The sequence below is a fragment of the Macrotis lagotis genome, chromosome 1 (assembly GCF_037893015.1).
Source record: "Macrotis lagotis isolate mMagLag1 chromosome 1, bilby.v1.9.chrom.fasta, whole genome shotgun sequence".
Lineage (NCBI taxonomy): Eukaryota > Metazoa > Chordata > Mammalia > Peramelemorphia > Peramelidae > Macrotis > Macrotis lagotis.
The window spans coordinates 760,323,676-760,347,048 of NC_133658.1; positions in this window are offsets into that span (position 1 = coordinate 760,323,676).

Genomic DNA, 23,373 nt, shown 5'->3' on the forward strand with positions numbered 1-23,373 from the left:
CTTGGGGAAAATATTTTTTCTTTATTTGTCTAGATCTTTGCTTTTCCAACTGATTATTTATGTTATTTTGTAATGATTTACATAGTGTCACTTTGATAGCTTGATTGGCATATCAAAACACTAAATTACTTTGGTAGTATAGTCATGTAAAAAAATACTATTATTATCATGACCCAGTTACAAGAACTGAAAATTCTTCCACCTATTTAAATCTGTTATTATTTCTTTAAGGAACATTTTGTATCTGAATATCAGGTATTTTGTGTATTTTGAAAGACTGTTCTCCCAGTATTTTGTGTATTTTTAACAATTTTCAATGGGATTTCCCTTTATATTATTGCCTCTTTAATTTTGTCAATGACATTTCATTTAATTTGTGCAAATTCAGATCAACCAAGACAGCCAAAATCATATGAGATGGTAGGGACTTGAATCTGATAGATGGACATCTTCATTACCTTAATACATAGATGGAATCAGTCTTTTTTCACTGGTTGTGTAGATGAACAAACTGAAGATTTAAAACTATCAGATTAGGGAGTTACTATTTCTTTTCTGTACTGTGTTGGGGATGGGGTGGGAGAAGATCCTGGTTATCTGAAGCGTGGTTGCTATACTCTAAGCTGAATATGGGAAGGGGATTATCTTCTCCCAACCCTGACCTACTATTACATAATCCTTTTGGTTCTCAAAAATGCTCTTTGAATTTTGCTCTGTTTCATTGAGGCATAGGCAGTGGTCTTTGAACCTGAGAGTTCTAGCCATGGCAACCTTGGAACAAGCATTCCAGGCTAGATGATGGCAAAAAGTCAAGCAGGGAATTCAGATTGCAAAGGTGCTAGCATGGGGTAGAATGCAATTCACTTGGAAATTATAGGTATTATATTATATAGGAAATGAACTTAACTGTGTAACTTATTTTAACCACTCTCTAAAAAGAATAAGGTAGGGTAAGAAAAAACTATTCCTACTCCTATAATATTTTTAGGGAAATGTTAGTATGTTCTTGCTATAATTTTGAAGTAAATAATCATTTGTAAAAGCTAACCGGAATGTTAAATGGAACAGGGGTATTAAAGATCACTAAAATTGAATGGAGAACATAATAAGTGGGCACTTGAACCAATGTCAGAGATTAAGTAGCACCTAAGCCCCTTAAGGAACAAGAAAACTTTGGGAAAGAGGTGGCAAGTAACAGATCAGGTTTCAGATAGTAGGATTTACTTATTAGTCTTCAATTTTATTGAAAGCAACAAATGTTTCAATTACTATTTTTGATTATTCCCTATGTCCCTATGGCTATGTAAATATTCTCTCTGGTAAAAATATTCTATCCTGTTATATATATATATATATATATATATATATATATATATATAATTACACACACTATGCTGTTATCATATTTGTCTCCTTTTCTCCCCACATTCCCACTTTTATTTTCTTCCTCTTGTTATTTCTAGCATTTCTAGAATTATATTGAATAACAGAACGATAAGGTGGAATCCTTCCTTTTTTTTTCCTTTTTACTATTCATAGAGTTCAAGTGTATTCCCATTGTATACTATATTTTCTTTGGTTTTACATAGACACCTTTTTATTTTATTAAATGATTTATCTATCTTAATTGCTTTTTTCCAACAAAAATCAGTACTTTGACAAATGTTTCAGCTATTGAGACATTATATGATTTTTAATGATTTCATTTTATATGATTATTTTTATGTTTTATATGTTTCTAATGAGCCACTTTTGCGTTTTTTATATAAGTCCAACTATGTAAAACTAATTCTTTTTGAAGAAAAATTATAGTCTATATGAATGGAATTTTGTTTTTAAAAGTGAATCAGTATTCATTAACATAATTTGGTTATTGTTCTTCTGTGCTTAACCTTTCCCTCATTTGGATACTAGCATTGCCATGGGGGTTAGTGTCACCAATTAAAGATTGAGAGACCTGAATGGTGAAATAATTCAAACATAGCCCTGGGATTTAAAACTGCTCAGGATTTATTATAGGAGCCTGCAAAGTACAGATTAAAATATTTTCCACTCCTGGACAAATAGCAAGCAGTATATAAATTGTTCACAATAACAAAAGAGTAGGTGAAGTTTGTTTGAAAGAGACAGTCAGGGAGACCAGGTTGGGCCAAGACTTGAGCCATTTTCGGCCTAGGAGATGATTCCAGGACAGGCTTTTAAAATCTTGCCCATTCTTTGGGTACAGAAAGGGTCAGGAGACTAGTGGGAAAAGGGGAAATCCTTACCTCCTTTACTTGTCTGAAACGAAGATAAAAGGTTGAACGTTGGTGTTGGGAATGAGGAGACATTAGAAATTTACACATAGCAATGGAACGATAGGAGTAAATTTATATCTCAGGAACAGATAACTTTTTACAACATTTAACAATATAAAGGAATAGAAAATCCGTTTCCAATTACAAATCTCCTATATTCATAACTCCCTGCATCATATTCTCACAATTCATTGTGTCACTACAACTCACAAAAGTAAACTGATGATTTCTTTCTCAACATTTGAGCATAATGTGAATAGCATTGGTAGTGTTACATTCTTTAAAAGTTTGAACTTTTTTCCCCTTCTTAATTATTAGGAAATAATTGCAATAATTGCACATAGTATGTTGAAATAATCCCATTTATTTCATTTGATTTAGAGGTGAATATGCTGTCCATTTTCTATTTTGTTAATTTGATTTTCCTCTTTTCACTTTTAATTTGTGTTGACTAAAATCTTTTACTTTTCAGTTATTTAAAATAATTAGATTTTATTCTTTCTAATTTCAATAAATTAATGCCTAGGTTATATAATTTTCTTCTAATTTTTGGAATCTCTTCATTGTTTTTAATTTTGAAGTCTTAGTTTTAAATTCATACTCATTTCATTACTTCTCTGTTTGATTTTATGTTTCAGTTCAAAATGTTGTTAATTTGGATTTATTTTCTTACATATTATTATTTATATGATTTATTTGTTGATCTTAATACTTCACATTTCACTTTTGTTTGCATTTGGGTCTGTGTCTTTCATGGTCTATGAATTGAATACATTTTACATTATAGTTTGCAAAATACTTTTTTTATGATTGCTGCCTATTTTTCTTTTAATTATATTGTCGCTTATAAGGCATGATCAGCTTTTAAAGTGCCAACTAGTATGGAGAATTATGCAGATTTTTGTGCTTTCATTTAAAAAGATACCATAACTTCGGTAGCAGATCTAATGTAATAAAATTGACAATTTTACCTAACTTACTACTTATTCAGAGCCACATCAATCAAAATTATTCTAAACAGCTAGAATAAAATAGTAACAAAAATATTGCTAGAAGATAAGGTAGTTAACTCTACTAGATCTAAATTAATATTATAAAGCAGTGGTCATCAAAATGATTTGGTAGTAGCAAGGAAATAGAAAGGTGGATCAATGGATTAGATTATGTACAAAAAAACTACTAAATAACTATGTCTGATAAACGTAAAAAGTCCAGGTTCTGGACTAAGAAGACACTCCAGCAAAAACTTCTGGGAAAATTGGAAAGTGGTATGGCAGGAACTAGTCATAGACCAATATTTTACAACCTATACTAGGGCTGTCCATAATGTGGCCTGTTGTCCACCTGCAGCCCACAGGGTGATTTTGTCCCACTGGTCTGTAGATTTATTAATGGTTTAGTAAACAAACTCAACCTACCACAGAGTTCTCATCAAAATGGCAAATCAAAATATATTGTCTATTGCTTCAATAAAATCTCTTAAAAGTAAGATAGGACATTCTTGCCCTATACTAAGATAAAATTGAAATAAGGTATAGAATTTAGGTATAAACAGTGACACTATAAGTCAATTAGAAAAGAAGGAATAGTTTATTATCAGATTTATGGAAAGAGAAGGAATTTATGTTCCAGAAATGGCCAGCTCTGAACATAAAGTTTGATCTTCAAATACAGGCCTCAGGTAAAGTATAGAGAGTGGAAGAGAAAGGTAAAATTTGATGGACTTAATGATGATGAAGTACGTGTATTCCTTCATACAAAAATGATACTGATAATACTCATTTAATAGAGCAGGTAGAAAGAGCTTTTATAGATGAAACACAGAAGAGAGCTGAATTTGAAGATAAAATATATTGTAAAAAATGGAGTCAATAGCTAAAAGGGAAATGTAGTCAGAGTAAGAGAAAGGAGAGGTGGAATAGTCTAAGATATTTTATATAATAAAATTTTTTATTATAATGAGCTATTGCAATGATATAGAAGGGGGAAGGCAAGGGGGAATGAGGAAACCTTCACTCTCATCAAAGGTGTCTCAGAGAGGAAACAGCATATATACTCAAAGGGGTATAGACATCTAGAGTAAGAAGGAAAGAAGGAGGACAGGGGGAAGGGGGAGTGATGGAGGACAGGGTGTACTGTGGAGGAGAGTGGTCAGGTATAATGTATTTTCTTTTTTACTTCTTGCAAGGGGATGGAATTGGATGGCATGTCCAGGACCACAGGGCCAGGTGGTCGCTGGGCCTTAGAGGTGGTATGTAGGCTCTGGGTCTCTTGGCCCCAGGGTCGGTGATCAGTTTGCTGTGCCAATCAGCTACCATACAGCATATTTAAGAAGAGAGACAGAGTGGAAAAAAGAGAGAGAAAATATAGTGTATGGTAGTGGGGAAGTATGAATGGAGGGAGTTGCAATCAGCAATCACAACAGTGGAAAAATATGGAAGTAGTTTTTGTGATGGATTTTCCTAAAGAATGTGATCCACCTGTGACAGAGTTTTTCGTATTGGAACACAGACTCCAGCACATTTTATTATTATTATTATTATCATCATCATCATCATCATCATCATCATCGTTGTTGTTGTTTGGGGGGAATTAGGGTGGTAGATGGGGTTGGGTGGCTTTGTCAGGGCCACAAAGCTATGTGATTGTTGGGTGTCTGAGGCTGGATTTGAACCCAGGTACCCCTGACTCCAGGACTGGTGCTCTGTCCACTGTGCCACCTGGCCACCCCCATTATTATTATCATTATTGTTATTTTATTTCACTTTGTTTTGTTTTTCAGTTTTTGAAGGGCAATTGCGTTGGGGTGACTTGTCCAGGATTGCACAGCTGGATGATTGTTGGGTGTCTTGTACCGGATTTGGGCTCAGATGCTCCTGACTCCAGGGCTGGTGCTCTGTCCACTTTGCCCCCTAACTGCCCCATTATCATTTTTTTTATTTTAATTTAATTTTTTCCTCTTTCCTTTACTTTATTGTTCATGAGGGTGTATATTTTGGGGGGCAAGGAGTATTATGTTTACTCTTAAACAAGAATATTTTAGTAATGTATAAAAAAATCATTTGTACCAAAATAAAATAAATATAATTAAAAAATGCAATACTCAAAAAAAAGATTTTAATGCAAAAAACCCAAACACTTCTGATTTTCACTCTGACCTTGTCCATGCATTCATTGGTTGGCCGAGCTAAGGCATGGCAAGCTCTAAAGCCACCTTCTATGAAGACCAGGATCACCCTGACCAGAAACATACTCTCCATTATAATGCCCCTGACCACTTCCAAGAGACAAGCTCTTCAACACAGGAATTGGTCAACTACCCAAACATGGCCTTCTCTCATAGACCCTGAGGGGACATTTAAGGAAACTCTGGTGGGTGCTAAGGCCCCTTCTTTCCTTCAAATCTCCTACCTGCAACTTAATCTGGCAGATGGTTAATCTGCTTTACAGCAACAAGGAAAAAATGTGGCCTTCTAGCATTTCAACTTTCTCATCTCTTTTCTTGTGTTGTAACTTCTTAAGAAATTTCCTTTCCCCTTTTTACACCTGCATTCTTGTGTTGATTCCTGATTCATCATAGTAAAAAAAACAAAACAAAAAAACAAAAAAAATCTGAACTCTTCCACAAGTAGAAAAGAGTTCCGACTCAGCAGATTTTTGCCTAAATGCATTTCTTTGGTGTTTGGGAGAAGGGTGGTATGTGAGGACTGTTTTAGCAACTGGCTTCATGTACTCTCCAGGACATATGCCACAGAGGTGATTCCCCTAATTTGTGACTAAGAAAGTACCTACTGAGCATAAGTGGTGTGGACAAACTATGGATCTTCTTTTCCCAAAGGGTATGGGCAAAAAAAAGTCTAATGTGTCTTAAATACCATGAAGAGTCAACTCAGAACAGAGAATGCTGTCCTTAACACAGAAGTCTTTCAGAAAGATTATGTTTTCTCTGTCCCCAGAGTTCCCCTGTTTCAGTAGTTTCCTTGTTTATTTCTTTTAGGTTGTGAATTTTTATTTTTACTTTACCTAATAATATTAATTCTATACCTGATTTTTGAGTTTATGTAATATATAGTGAATTGTGTTATAGTCACTCATTTTTATTATTTATGTCTTTGTTATTGTATTTTCTTCTAAGCAATAGAACGTGTGGGGTATTGTTTTCTTATCTAGTGGTTGACTTCTTTGTTTTATTGATATAGTTAAGCATTTACATTAGAAGTTATGCTAGTTTGATATATTTTATTCCATATATCCTTAATATTTTAATTATGATTTCTTCATTCTGTTGCCACTGGGATTTGGGGGTCACCAACTAAAGACACAATTTTGGGATAAGCAAGAAATGAGGGTCACTGAAAGATGCATGAAGTGGCATGCTCATTGGGAATATAAAACTGTTCTGGATTTTATTATGAAATTGAAAGCAAAGTTCCTCCCAAAGGGTCAGTAAGAACTTTTGGACAGGATGAAAAACAAAAAGCTAGCTACCATTGCTTGGTAGACAGAAACTGAGACAGAGAGAGGGAGATAAAGAGATGCAGGGATAGCAGAGTGGGCGAGAGGGAGAGACAGAGAGAGAGAGAGTAAGTGGAGCCTGGACCCGTATCTCGGCACTGAGGACTAATGGGGAAATCCTTCCCTCCATATGTGACCAAAATCAGGTAAAGGGTTGAAGATTGGAGGTTGGAAATGAGGAGACAGGATATAAATTTTACATTAAACAATGAAACAATAGGAGTCAATTTACATCTCTAGAGCAAAGATCTTTCCACACCTTTAACAAGATTCCCAGATTTAACAGTATTAAAAATTACAGAATTTGTTTCTGATTATAAATTTTCTGTATTCATCATTCTCTAATAATTCTCTACAACAATTCTTCTTTTTCTTCTTCTTCTTCTTCTTCTTCTTCTTCTTCTTCTTCTTCTATAAACTAGAGCTTTTTCTATTTATTTATTTTTGCTATGTTCATTTTGAGCCAACTATCCCCCCACAGGAACTCTTCTCCTCACCCTTTAGCCTCTTTGCCCTGTTAGTCTCTCATTTCTCTACTTTTGGAGATTTACTTCTAATTTTAATTCATTTTTAATGCTTGCAATTATCTAGTTATATAACTTCATTTTATGTCACATAATTAAGTAGTTAAGGAAAATCATTCTCTCCCTTTATAATTTTATTTTTTTAATTTCAGCACCTTTTTCTGAAAATGATTCCTTTCTCTTGTTCTCTTCACAAATTTTCTTTTCCTTTCTAGCTATATAGACTTTTATTATTTGATTCATACTTGTTTATCCCTTTGTGAGATTTCACTTGTGAAATAGGACATTTTCCATTTTACTCACTGAGATATTTTCATCTTTTCATAAATTGATAGTTACATGGAATTATAGAATCACAGAACAAAATCTTCAGGTTCACAAAGGACAATGGAAAGCATTGTATGAATAAGTGAATTATAGCATGTTACAAAAAGCATAAAAGATATCACCACGGCTATTAATATAGTGAGCTGGTTGGGGGTGGTTCTAGATAGGCAATCATGGTTTCTCTCTCTATTTTTTTTCTTTTTAGACTAGACATAATTTAATTTTTCTTGGGAACTCTCAAAAAAGAAACTTTTTCAGTCAGTGCAGCAAACCCCTACTTTGCAACCTATTGTAGGGGTATCCAAACTTTTAGCCCTTCTGAATCCCCAAGTCCTAACAAAAAATACCTCAAGTCCCATTCATGTATACATTGCAATCCCCACCACCAAGAGCACAAAAACTAATGCCATGCCAAATTGATCACCCTTGAATGGACACCCAGGGCTGCTGCTTCCTGGAGGCCATGGGTTGGTCACACACATTTAGAGGTTTCCCTTTGGAGTAGTTATAAAAAGTCATTGAAAAGCATGATACCTTATAAGAAATCAAAGTCATATTTTGAACAAAAAAAGATCATATAAGGGGCAGGTAGATGGTAGAGTGTTTCAGACTTGCAGTCTGGAGTACCTCAGTTCAAATTCAACCTCAGACACTTAAGATTTACTTAGCTATGTGACCTTGGGCAATTCCCTCTACAAAATGGGGTTGCAAGAAGAAATGTCATAGAATTAAAAAAATTAAAAGGTTTTAAATGTCATGAATAGTCACTTAATGCATTATTGTAGCAAAACTGATTGGTTTGCACATTTAAGAAAGGGTTAAAGGAGGAGAGACTAAAGTCTTAAAAGTCACTTTAGAGGAGCATATATGACAGATGAAACCAGTTATCAAAAGACAGAGGTGAGGACAGAGAGAGAGAGAGAGAGTCAGAGTGAGAAACAAAAAGAGAATGAATGGTGATTGATAGCATATTGATGACAAGGAAATACTAAGGGGAATATCTTTACACACCTGGCATATCCTGTGTGGATTTGATTTTTTTTTTCCCATTTTTATCTAACTACTCAGTCCCTTCTAAGATGTAAATACACAGAGATAATATCAGCTCCTTCTGTCAACATCTCCCTTACTCTTCAAAGAAAACTAGGTGGCACAGTGAATAGAGGTCATGAAGTCAGGAAGACCCAAGTTCAAGTATGAACTCAGGCACCTGACTCTTACTAGATGTGTGACACTGGGGAAGTCACTTAACTCTGATTGCTCTCCCCTGTTCCGCCCAATCCTGGGCCATCGACTGTTGCCCTGATCCATATCTTACCACTGGATTTAGATGATTCTGGAGGAACAAATGAGGCTGGTGATTTTTGCATAGCACCCTCTCACTCAAATCCAATTCATGAGCATATCATGACATCACCTCCCTGATCTGATGGTATTCACTGAAAATGAAGGATAAGTTGGAATTCCAGCCAAGATAGCAGAGAGAAGACAGGCACTGTGTTAAGTGCTCCTGGTGTCTTCTCAAAAATAACATGAATGAAACCTCAACAGAAATTCTATTGACAAAACCCAGAAAAAGAAGCTAGGAGAACATCTACCAACAAAGTCTTTCTCAGGGGACCCTGGGTGAACCAGGAGCAGAGACTAGAGGGAAGGCACAGGGGCACAGGTGAGGGAAGCCAGAGGACTAGCCTCAGCTGCAGAAGCTTAACCAACTTTAGTTGGGGTGTCTTGGGTCTGGAGGAGGGGAGGTCTGCAGGCCTTGGAATCTTTCAGATGGATGTTGGACCTGACTCCATAATTTTAGTAGAGTATTCTTCCAGGAACAAATGGTAGCTACCCCTCCCACACTCTCAGGCTCAGGTGTGAACTACAGAAACTGGCTTCCTCCACCAGGGCCCAGTCCATTGTTCAAGTTCAACTCAAACCCTTCTGCACCTCCTCACTCCCTCCTCCCCTCCCCCCATTCCCTCCAGGATTGGGAGAGGGCTTCAATCACTCCAGAGAAAGCAACCAGCACTCACTTGAGGCTGGCCTTTGGTATTACTAAGTCAAATGAACAAAACCTCTAGGATTTTCAAAAGCAAACCTCTGAGAGCCAGCTCCACCCCAACACAAGGTCCTAGAAAAATGAAGAAAAGTCACCAAAAAGGGGGACCCATGGAGAAATACTTAGAAGGACCAGATTCTAACCAAGAGAAATCTAACCTTTCTGAGGAGAATATGAATTGGTCTCCAGCCCAGAAAGACTTCCTTGAAGAAATAAGGAAGGAGTTAAAAATCAATTGGAAAAATTGGGAAAAGAAATATGAATTGATCCGCAGTCCAGAAAGGACCAAGGCAGTGTGTAGAACAACATTCAAAACAAACTAGATGATTTTAATTACATGAAATTAAAAAACTTTTGAACAGACAAAAGTACTGTAACCAAGATCAAAAGAAATGTAAATTGAGAAACAATTTTTACAACTGGTTTTTCTCACAAGGACTCATTTCTAAAATATACAGAGAACTGAATCAAATTAAAAAAAATCCCCAGTTGATAAATGGTCAAAGCATAGACAAAGGCAATTTACTGATGAGGAAAGTAAAGTGACCCATAGTCATGTGAAAAATTGCTCTAAATCATTAGTTATTAAGGAAATGCAAATTAAAGCATCTCTGAGGTACCACCTCATACCTCTAAGACTGCCAATATGACCAGAAAGGACAATGCTCAATGTTGGAAGGGATGTGGGAAATCTGGGACACTAATGCATTGTTGGTGAAGCTGTGAACTCATCCAACTTTTCTGGAAAGATATCTGGAATTATGACCAAAGGGTAACAAAAATGTGCATGCCCTTTTGTTCCAGAAATACCACTACTGGGTCCATACCCTGAAGAGATTATGAAAAAGGGTAAAATCATCACTTGCACAAAATATTCATAGCAGCCTTGTCTGTAGTGACAAAGAATTGGAAATTAAGTAAATGTCATTCAACTGGGGAATGACTGAACAAATTGTGGTATATGGATATCATGGTACATTATTGCTTTCTCAGAAACCAAAAGAAATGGGAATTCAGGGAAACCTGAAGGGATTAGCATCAATTGATGCTGAGCAAGATGAACAGAACCAGAAAATCATTGTACACCATAACAACAACATGGGGGTTATGATCAAACTTGATGGACGTGTTCATTCCATAAGTGTCACAATCAGGGACAATTTGGGGCTATCTGCAATGGAAAATACCATCTATATCTAGAGAAAGAATTGTGGAGTTTGAACAATGACCAAAGACTATTACTTTTAATTTAAAGCAAAACAACCAAATATCTTATTATGTAATTTTGCTATCTCTTATACTTCATTTTTTTCCCCTTAAGAATATAGTTTCTCTCTCATCACATTCAACTTAGATCAATGTATACCTTGGAAACAATATAAAGACTATTAGACTGTCTTTTGTGGGGGATGGGAGAGGGAAGCAAGATTAGGGGAAAAATTGTAAAGCTCAAAATAAATAAAATCTAAGAAAAAAAGAAAATGAAGGATAAACAACAGCAGTCCTATCCCATGCCTTGCTACCCTTATCTGAGGACATAGCCTAGGAGCACCCTTACTTCTTCTCCCAAGTCTTCCCAACAAAGACAGCATACTAGTCTCCCTTTAAATCTCTGCCCTTCTTCTTTGTCATACTGCTATTTTTTCCAACTCAGCTGCAAGCATTACCTGAAACAGCTAAGATGTGGTTAAATGACAGCTGCGTTTTGTTTCCTGGGTTCTTTTTCTGCAAGATCAATGATCTATAATATGGATTCCCATAAATAATATGTCTATTAATTGCAAGTAAGTGAGAAAGCTCACAGGAATTTTGTTGTTGAAAGAGGGGGAGGAATTTCAATCCTTGAAAAGGTTTCAAGGGGCCACTAGGCTATAGATAGAGCACTGGCTTTGGATTCAGGAGGAATTGAGTTCAAATTCAGCTTCATACATTTAATAATTATCTAGCTCTGTGACCTTGGGCAAATCACTTTACCCTATTGGCTTGGAAGAAAGAAAGAAAGAAAAGGTTTCAGTTTTCACTTTCAAGCATAGCTGAGATTTTTTTGGGCAGCCAAATGTGTAAATTATTAAAATGTTATATAATAATGCATCTCATAAGGAATGGAACATATTTACTCAGCAATAAGTCAGTGCTTGGCTCCAAATCTGTGTGGTGGGGTAGAACCCAGAAGCAATAAGTTTTTTCAATCAGAGTGAAAATAGCTGAAGACATGATCACTACACAGAATGTATCTCAATGTCAGCTCAAGCAACATTAAAGGGATAGGATCACTCATGTTTCCCCACACTCTACTGAGGAGAGTGAAATGATGGAATATAAAAATAGTTTTGGAATCAGGATTTAAAATCAAACCTTAGTTCCACTATTTAATGTTGTGTGATCTTATACAGCTCACCACTTCTCTGGCACTCACTCTATTTTCTCACCTTTATTTGTTCCTGCTCATCTCCAAAAATGATTCCATTATAAAATTAAGACATGCAAAGGAATGGTTACTAAGCTACCATTTTGACATTCTGTTGTTCTCCACATTCTGTCCCTATGCCTTTATATTAGCTGGTTGTCCCCCTTGCCCATTTCTCTTTACCTGCTCTACTTAAAAATTATTTTTTGCTTTAAAGATAGAGATAATGCATTACCTTCAACAAGAGAATCTTCCTGATCCCTACACTTCTCTCATCAAATTTATATATATACTTATATTGACAAACACACATTTACTTATATGCACATATTGCTTATGCCACATGACAGTATTCTAATAAGAATTATTATATTATTATGCAGTATGTGTGCTATACTTATTTTTGCAATATATGTCCCCAGATAGAATATAAGCTCGTTTAAGTAAAGGAATATTTCATTTTCATATTCACTTACTCATTACCAACACAGTGCCTGACACATTGTAGGCACTTATTAAATATTGATTGATAATTTTACCTTCTAAATATGCTTTTCAACTTCTTCATATTAACAAAAAAACAACTATTGAATCATATTCACTTGAATGCTTTTGCCATTTTTCATCTCTGTTTTCTTACTCAGCAGACATTTATAAAAATTTATTGAATGAATTAATGAATGAAGTTTCATTTCAGAACTACCCTTATTAACCAACTTATGAACTTAGGGAAATCATTTATAGTACAAATCTAATATCTGAAGAAAGTTCTATGTAATATTTTATTATAATTTGTTTTAACTGAGGAAAGGTCACATTGCAGTTAATAGTATTTCAGCATGGAACGATGTAAAGTTTAATGAAATAAGTACTAAATTTAGACTCAAGAGACATGTGTTGTCAAAATTCCAGTTTTGACATTAGCTATCTGTATGTCCATGGCTCTTTCAACTTCAGTTTCCTAAATGTAAAATCAGAATGATATTAATGATACATTTTTATTTTATCTATATATTTACTTTTTTATGGAATAAAGCAAGAATTCTCTAATATAGTATAATAAAATGATGATTATATAAGAAACTGAAAATGTATTATGTAAAATTTGCTATTCTTTTTTAAGTATATATTAAATTAACCTGTAATTTTTCCCCTTTTTTCCTATTTCTTCCCATCCTAGAGAAGCCTACAATTAAACACAAATGCATATGTGTATGTATATGCAAATGTATGCATATATGTCTTTGAATGTATGCAAAATTATTCTCTACATACTTCTATTTAAGATTCAGACATCATCTTTCTTCATATGTCATTTATAGTTAATTTGGGTATTGATAGTAACCAAAAATACTTATTTATTTAAAGTAATTGTTGAAACAATATTACTGTTACTGTATACAATGTTATCCTGGTTCTGTCTTTTTTACTTTTTATTATTTCATGTATTTCTAAGATCATTTCATTTATCATTCTTTATGTCACAGTAATATTTTATCAAAATCATAGAGTATAATTTGTTCAGTCATTCCCCAATACTTCATTCTTTACCACAACAAAGAAAACTGATATAAACATTTTAAAATTACCTATGTCACAGAAGATTTTAGGTGTAAATTATTTTCAGAGAGGATGCTGTCTCATGTTATGAATCCACCCTTATGGAGCCTATCAAGGATCTATACTCTCCTATTTTATCTTTTTTTTATCTTAAGCTTCAAAAATCTCCTCCCCAAAACCATACTCAGCCACTCCCTTAGGAATATCTACTGTACCCTACACACCTTCTCCATCAAGCAAGTAGAATTTGCAAGCACCAGATCCCTCAGATCCCTTTGTAAGTCGCCATCTCCCTTCTTAAACTATCTCTCTTTCTTCCATACTAACTTCCAATTTTCCAAGAAATTTTTATCAAAGGGGGAGTTTTTATCCTGGTAGCTGGACTCTTTGGGCTTATCAAATAGTAGATTACTATAATCGTTTCCTGCTATTACACCTAGTCTATTGCATTGGTCCAGCACTCTATTTCTTAGCCAATACCAGACAGTTTTGATTGTTAATGCTTTATACTATAATTTTAGATCTGGTAGGGCTGAGCCAACCTATTTTTGTCCTTTTTTGCAACTGAATGCCTGGCAATTCTTGACTTTTTATTTCTCCATATGAATTTACTTGCAACATTTTCTTACTCATTAAAGTAATTTTTTTGGAATTTTGATACATAGAGCACCAAACATACACATTAGGTATGCTATAATTATCATTTTTATTCTATTAGTTCAACTTATTCATGAGCAGTTGATGTTTGCCCAATTATTTAAATCAGAGTTGGTTTGTGTGAGAAGTGTTTTCAAAAAGTTTCTGCGTCTGCTTCGTCAAATAAATTCCCAGGTATTTTATATTGTTTTAGGCTACTTTGAATGGGACTTCTCTTTCTAGCTCTTCCTGCTGTATCTTCTAGTAATATATAGAAAAGTTGAGGATTTATAAGGGTTTATTTTATATCCATCAACTTTGATAAAGTTGTGAATTGTTTTCATTACTTTTTTGAATGATTTATTGGCATTCTCTAGGTATACACCATGTTATCTGCAAAGAGTGAGTGTTTTGTCTTTTCTTTCCCAATTCTAAGTCCTTCAATTTCTTTACACATATTCAGTATTGAAATCACTTTTTTGTCTATGGAACATTTTAGAAGGATAGTTTCATTCCTTATCTCTTCTAACATTATCTATTTTTGCAACTGCTTTGTCTGAGATAAGGGTTGCTACACCTGCTTTTTTCACTTCAGCTGAAGCAAAATATATTTTGCTCCAACATTTTACATTTACTCAATATGCATCTCTCTGCTTCAAATGAGTTACTTGTAAGCTGCATATTGCATGATTCTTTTACTTCTCTTATTGCTGAAGCTAATATTTCTAATATGATATTGAATAGTAGTGATGATGATGGGCAGCCTTGTTTCACCCCTGATATTATTGGGAATGCCTCTAGCCTCTACCCATTGAATATTATGCTTGTTGATGGTTTCAAGTAGATAATGCTAATTATTCTATGAAACAGTCCATTTTTTCCTACATCCTCTAGTGCTTTTAGTAGGAATGGATGCTGTATTTTGTCAAAAGATTTTTCAGTGTCTATTGATATGATCATATAATTTCTGATAGATTTGTTGTTGATATAATTAATTACACTAACAATTTTCCTTATATTGAACCAATGATGCATTCCTGGGATAAATCCTTCTTGCTCATAATATATTATCCTAGTGATAACTTGTTGTAGTTATTCTGCTAAAATTTTATTTAAGATTTTTGTATCTATATTCATCAGGGAGATAGGTGTATCATTTCTTTCTCTGTTTTACCTCTTCTGGTTTAGGTATCAGCACCATATTGGTGACATAAAAAGTGTTAGGGAGAGTTCCATCTTTCCATATTTTTCTCAATGATTTTATATAGACCTGGAAGCAATTTTTCCTTAAACATTTGATAGAATGTACTTCTGAATTCATAATGACATGGATATTTATTCTTGGGGAATTCAATGATGGCCTGTTGAATTTATTTTCTGAGAAAGGTTGTTTAGGTATTTAATCTCCTCTTCATTTATCCTATGCAACTTCTTTTTGTAAACATTCATCCATTTCAGTTAGATTCTCAAATTTATTAACATAGAGTTGGGCAAAATAATTCCAAAATTTACTTTAATTTCCTCGTCATTGGTGGTGAGTTCACCTTTTTCATTTATTATAATAGCAACTTGGTTTTTTCTTTCCTTTTTTTTATCAAATTAACTAGAGGTTTATCAATTTTATTGGGGTTTTTCCATAAAACCAACTTTTGATTTTAATTATTAATTCAATAGTTTTCTTGCTTTTTATTTTATTAATTCTCCTTTAATATTTAGAATTTCTCTTATGGTATTTAATTGTGTTTTTTTAAATCTGTTCTTTATCTAATTTTTTGTCTGCATAATAAGTTCTTTGATTTACTCTTTCTCTAATTTATTCATGTAAGTATTTAAAGATATAATGTTTCCCTTGACAGCTGCTTTGAGTGAATCCCCTGAAGTATTGGTATGTTGCTTAATTATTGTCATTATCTAGGATAAAATAATTAATTCTTCCTATAATTTGTTGTTTGATCCACTCTTTCTTTAAAATGAGGTTATTAAATTTCCAATTAGTTCTGGGTCTGTATTTCCTTGGCCCATTATTGCATATGGTTTTTACTGCATTATGATCTGAGAAAGATATATTCACTATTTCTGCCTTCCTAGAAAGGTTTTTATGCCCTAGTACTTGGTCAATTTTTGTGTAAGTGCCATGTACTGCAGAAAAGAAAGTATATTCCTTTCTATCCCCATTCAGTTTCCTCCATAAGTCTATCAAATCTAGTTTTTCTAAGGCTATCATATCTATTTTCCTCCTTATCTTCTTTATTTTTTATTTTATGATTTGATTATATAGATTGATTATATAGATCTAAGAGTTGGAGGTTGAGGTTTCCCACTAGTAGAGGTTTTCTGTCTGTGTCTTCTTCTAGTTCTTTCATCCTCTCATCTAAGAATTTGGATGCTATCCCATTTGGTGCACACATATTCAGTATTGAAATCACTTTTTTGTCTATGGAACATTTTAGAAGGATAGTTTCATTCCTTATCTCTTCTAACATTATCTATTTTTGCAACTGCTTTGTCTGAGATAAGGGTTGCTACACCTGCCTTTTTTCACTTCAGCTGAAGCAAAATATATTTTGCTCCAACATTTACCTTTACTCAATATGCATCTCTCTGCTTCAAATGAGTTACTTGTAAGCTGCATATTGCATGATTCTAGTTTTTAATCCCCTCTTCTGTTTGCTTATGTTTTAAGGAAGAGTTCATCCCATTCACATTCAAAGTTATAATTACTTTTTATTGTCTTCCATGCTATCTTCCTTTTACTTGTATTTTTTCTATTTCCCCCCTTTTATCTGTATTCACTAGTATTTACTTTCTGAATAATACCACCTTTAGTGTGTTTTCCCTCTTATATCCAACTTCCCCCCCTTTCTTTCCCCTTTTGTTTTTTCCTTTTTTCTGCCCTTCCTTGTGTCCACCCCCCTCCCCTTTTCCCCTTTTAATACTTGAAAAGTAAGATTTTTTTAATTTAACTGAGTTTTTGTGTAAGCTTACTTTAAGTTAATTGTGATGAGAGGAAGATTCAGGTTTTTCTCATCACCTCCCTTTCCTGCTCTATTATAATAGATCTTCTGTACCTCTTAATGTAATGAGATATACCCCATTCAGTTTCCTCCATCCTCCTTTCTCCTTCCTATCCCCCTTTTAAGGAGGAAGTGTTTTTAAATAATTCTATCTGAGTCATAGAAAATCCTGAATGTCCATCACTTCTGTCTAAGTATATTATCTCTAATAGAGTTATAATTCTTGAGATTTATTAGAGTCTTTCTCCCAAGTAGGGATATAGTCAGATTAATCCTATAGGGTATCAGTAAGTCATGAGTGTCCTTCACTTCTGGCTTAGTATATTTTCTCTGATAGAGTTCCAATTCTTAAGAGTTGTGAGAACCTTTTTCCCATGCTGGGATATAGTTAGTTCCATCTTACTGGATAGAAGTTTTGTTTTTTTCTTTATCCCCTTCTTTTTTTTTTACCTTTTTATGTGTCTCTTGAACCTCCTGTTTGATGTCCAAATTTTCTATTTAGCTCTGCTTTTTGTTAATCAGGAATTGTTGGAAGTCTTACATTTCATTAAATGTCCATCTTTCCCCCTGAAAAAGAAGGCTCAGATTTACCAGATAGTGGATTCTTGGTTGCATTCCAAGCTCCCTTGCTCTTCAGATTATCTTGTTCCAGGCCCTTCAATACCTTAATCTTGATGCAGCCAGGTTCTGCATAATCCTTATTTTGGTTCCTTGGTATTTAAATTATTTCATTCCAGCTGCTTGCAGGACTTTCTCTTTTATTTGATAGTTGTGGAATTTGGCCACAACATTCCTTGGTGTTTTCATTTTATGTTCTCTTTCCCAGAGGGGATCTATGTATTCTTTCAATAACTATTTTGACTTCTGGTTTCATGATAACAGGGCAATTTTCAATCACTAAATCCTGTAATATTAAGCCTAGGCTTTTTTCTCTTCAATGTTTTCAGGATGACCTATAATTCTCAGGTTTTCCCTTCTTGAGGTAAGTGTTTTTGCTGATGATTTATTTTACATTTTCTTCTATTTTTTCTATTTTTTGCTTTTCTTTAACAGACTCTTGCTGTCTCATGAAGTCATGAGTTTCCACAGACTCCATTCTTTTTTATAGAGAAGAATTTTCTTCATTTATCTTTAGCAAATCCTTTTCCAATTCATCAATTCTATTTTTAAAAGAGTTTTCCATTTGATCAATTGATGTTTTGAGAGAATTATTTTCTTTTTGCATTTGTCCAATTATATTTTGCAATGATTAGTTTTCTTGTTGCAAGTTGTTAATTTTCTCTCCCAAATTTTCAAATTGATTTTTAAACTCCTTCCTTCTTTCTCCAAGGAAGTTTTTCTGTGCTGGAGAGCAGGTCATATTCTCTTCTCAGTTTCTGAGTTAGTATTTTTTCCTTCTAAGAATTTTTTATGGACCCTCCAAATGGCCTTTCTTCATTATCCTAAGACCTTGTTTTGGTGAGGGACTGGTTCACAGAGTTTTGGTGTTGGAATCTCTAGGGGCTTTACTCACTGAGTGTAATATCTTCAGGTGGTCAGTAGGGGGTGCTGGTTGCTTTCTCTGGAGTGTCTGTGACCTTGATTGAGGCCCTTTGCCTTAGCCTGGAGGGAGTTGTTGAAGCTGTTAAATACTTTTGTGTTTGATCAATGTTGGGCTGTACCCTAGGGTGAGGTACTCTCTCTCTCTCTTTTGTCAGCTGAGGTGGTTCTGCAGCTCACACACCTACACCTGGGGCAGAAGTATTAAGTAATTGTGTTTGTTCTGGGAAGAGGCTTCAGCTGAAATGGAGGTGTGGGCTTTGAGTTCATCCAGATCAGAGGAGCCCAGGGATAGATCTCTACAGCTCTCCTACAGTGGAACTCTCCCTCTAGCCCTGCCAGCGAGCTCCAGATCAGCACCACCACCAATGCCTCTGCTCCCCAGTTGACCAGCACCCAGTGATTGACCGGCTCTACCCCTTCCACTGATCAAGCTGGTCTGTTTCTCAGGCTCTCAGGCTCCTAGACTCCTGCCCTGTTGTAATCAGGCCAGTTCACAGTTGAGCCATCCTCCCAGCCTCTCACTGGTTCATGCTGTCAGCAGAGTCTACCCTCTGCATCCAGACTCACCCATGATCTCAGGAGAGAGATCCTGAGGTAGGTTTTCTTCTCCTGGGTATTCTTTCTGGGTTTTGTCAGTAGGATTTCTGTTAAGAGGTTTATTCATTTTATTTATAAGGAAAGATCAAGAGTTTAGCCCTCTGCCTGTCTTCTATCCACCATCTTGGCCAGAAGTCTCATTTTCTTTTTTAACAATTCAGAAAGAGAATTTTGTGGTTCCACATTCTCACATTCCACAAAATCTCAACAAGTGCTGGATCACGTTACTTTGTTTTGCAATATTTAGTCATAGATATCTAAATATATTTGCTAGACTTGAAGGCCATATTATCATCTATTGTTGATTATTTCCCTATTTTATTTATTTATTTATTTATTTATTTATTTATCTGCATATGTTCTAAGTCTTTGAGTTTGTTTTCTGAGATCTTCCATTTAAACCTGTTCCTCCAAAGTTTTCCCATATTGTTTACTTTGATTTCCTTAGAGTCTAGATCTGAAAGCATCTCTGATTCTTCTCATACTAGTTACTCCATGGTTCACAAACCTAAATCTCTGTCCCAAGTGACTTTTGGGGAGAGAGAGTTGGTCCTAGTTGCTTTCTACTCTCTCTCTCCCAACTTGTCCTGTTTTACTCCTGGTCCAGAATCCAAAACACACAGTTTTTCAATGATAGGAGTGGGAGGTGTTCACACATGGCACTAGCAAACTTTTTTGGCATAAGCAAAATTCTGTAGCCTGGGGTAGGGGTCAAGACACTGGAAAGGAATGGGGACTGGGGTGTGGAGTTTCAATGCAAACTTCTGTGTTGGTTCCTTGCTACACTAGCCTTGCCTTTAGTGGTGTAAAATGTGGAGAAGGGCACATGAGTGAGCTCAGGATCATGATTTTTTTAACCTTATCTGTGATCCTAGATGCCCTAGACATTGAAGTTGTTTTAATTTTGATGATTAAGTTCTGTTTTAGAGAAATTTGAGAATTGTGAAAATCTGAGAATTTATTCTACTATCTTGTATATACATTCTAGACGTCCTCAGGGCAATAGCTGACACTGTTTAGTTACAACTGATCTCTTACTATTAGATTCTCTAAAAGTCAAATATAAAGATATTTGAGTTTCTGGGAAATCAATCAATCAAAAAATATTTATTGAGTATTTATTCTAGGTAAGGAACTGCCCAGAGCATATTGAGATATGCACCACCTTCCTTCATTCCAGAATCTTGATATCCAGAGGGTGAGTTAAGGGCTAATTGAATAAAAAGATACTTCACAAAACCAGACTGTAAGCCCATAAAGGAAGGTGGGAATATTGACTGTGGCATGTCTTTCAGGGAAGAAGTACTAACTGAACTGATCCATGAAATTAATTGAGAGGTATTCTTCAAATGGAAAATGGCACAAGCAGCACTATGAATATAGGAGTATTATATAAAATTAGTAAGGATATAGCCTACTAGTTAGACAAGAATCCTGGCAGTTCTTTCAAAATACTTTATTTGTTTATTTGTTAAAAGGATGATAATTATAGTGTCACTGCTTGATGATAACTGTCTGATACAGTTACCCCTTCCCTGCCCCAGGAAATAAAAAAAAAAACAATAGAATGGTCCAGCCTCTTGCATGACAACCCTATTTGTGAGGTTTTTATGAATAGAAGTATCAGGTACACTATAATGCAGAATCCTCAAATGGTGAATGTTTTCACAGATTAAGAATTTAAGCAGAATAAATAAACACTGAGTTCTGATCACATAGTAATCTTTATAACCTTAACTTTTCCCTGTGGAAGCTATTTATTCAGTGACAGATAAGTCTCAGTGTTTGCAGATTATCTTAGTATATTATCTAAGTCAGTATGAGGGTGAGTAATATGTCCAGAAAAATACAGTGAATTTTGGATATAAAAATTTTGAATCAAAATCTTTCTAATTTCAAATTATCAAAAAAAATTTTCCATCATGTCAAGCAACTACCTCATTTAAGATCCTACAGCCTCTTCAGATGAATGAGATTGGACCATATGACCTTATATCCTATCTATGTCAATATCTATTTGTATAGATGGGAAAAATTCAAAGAAAATGTAAATGGAAAACACAATGGCAAATAGATAGTTTTAAGATAGGATTTAAATCCCTTGGTCTTCTGTCTCTAAATCTAGTACCTGCCTTCTTTCCAAAGCCTAGAATACCACAGAACAAATAATCCCAGGTTTTTGGACATTTCATAAGGTACTCAAATAAAGAATTTGAAAGTTGCAGGAACATATCAAAAACTATTGAGCTATATAATAGTAGAGGCAGGAAGTGGGATCCAGGTCTTTGTAATTGGAATTTAGCTGTTCTCTATTGGACAGACTTTGTAATGTTTTGGAAATATATTGCAGCTGGCAGAAGACTAGAGTTAAAATCTTGATCATAGGATTTATTGACTGCATGAAAGAAAATATATGTCTATGGTTAATTGTGTGTTTATATATACATTTATAATATACATACAGATCCACATATTTGTATAAATGTATATGACTATTTTACCTCTATATGCAGATTTATACAAATTTATATGCTTAACAAGGATATACACAAGTGTGTGCATATTCATTGTTTTAGAAAAAAAATGCTGAAGTCATAATAATAGAAACATTAAAAATCCACTTTCTTTAATGATTAGTAGTCAATTGGGACTAGATGAAAAATGTGTTTTTCATCACTTTAATCCAAAGTCAAAGAATTTAAAAGTCACAAGCTTGAGATAAACATGAATATCAGAAGTTAGATGAGGGTTCCAGTTCTGTCCCTGGGTATGTGTAACAACATGCTCCAAAATCACTAAAGAAGACATAATTGAAGTCATGAGTCAGTAACATATTTCACATGGCAAAAAAAAAAAACACCAAGTAGTTTTGCTCCCATATATTTCCAACCTATCCTTTTTACCAAAATCCATCTTCTTATGCTGTAGAAGTTCTTGGACAGCAGGATTAAAACTCATTGCTAAAGTCTTCCCAGGTAGGGATCCCACAGAATTTATACTATCTCTTTCAAAATCATGTTTTTGTCACAGTCTCACTATAAGTCTTCCCTCAACACCTAGAATATCCTCTCCCAGAAGATTGCAGGCACATTGTCAAGGCATCTCCATTTTTGAGAATGCCATTTTGTTTTATCAATGATATCCAAAGACAACTTTCACTCTTTACCTTTCTGTAAGTTTTTTGAGTTCCATGTTTTTCTACCTCACTTAATTCCCTCCCCTTACCCTTTGATATAGGCTATACATGTAATCATTTTAATCTATTTCCATATTAGTCATGTTGTGGAAAAAAAGAATCAGAACTAAAGAGAAATTAAAAATATGAAAAAGTAATAAAAATATAAAATGTTTTAAAAAATGAAAATAGTCTGCATTCAGATTCCATAGTTGTTTTATTTCTCTGGATGTGCAAAATATTTTCCATCACAAGTCTTTTAGAATTGTCATTAACCATGAATTACTAAGAAGAGCTAAGCATATCATATTTGATCATCATGCAATGTTGCCATTAACCTGTACAATGTTTTTCTGGTTCTGATCATTTTATTCAGCATCAATTCATACAAATCTTTCAGGCATTTTCAAAGTCTGACAACTCATGATTTCTTTTAGAAAATTAGTCCTACATGACATTTACCATAGCTTGTTTAACCATTCCCCCATTGATGGACAGCTCGTCAAATTCAAATTTTTTGCCACCACAAAAAGAGTTGCTATGAATATTTTGGAACATGTGGGACTTTTCCAATGTTTTATGATTTCTTCTGGATATAGGCCTAGAATTTGAATTTCTGGCTCAAAGGGGATGCATAGTTTTATTGTTCTTTGGGCATAGTTCCATATTGCTCTCCAGAATGACTGGATCAGTTCAGAACTCCAACAGTGCCTTAGTTTCCCAGTTTTC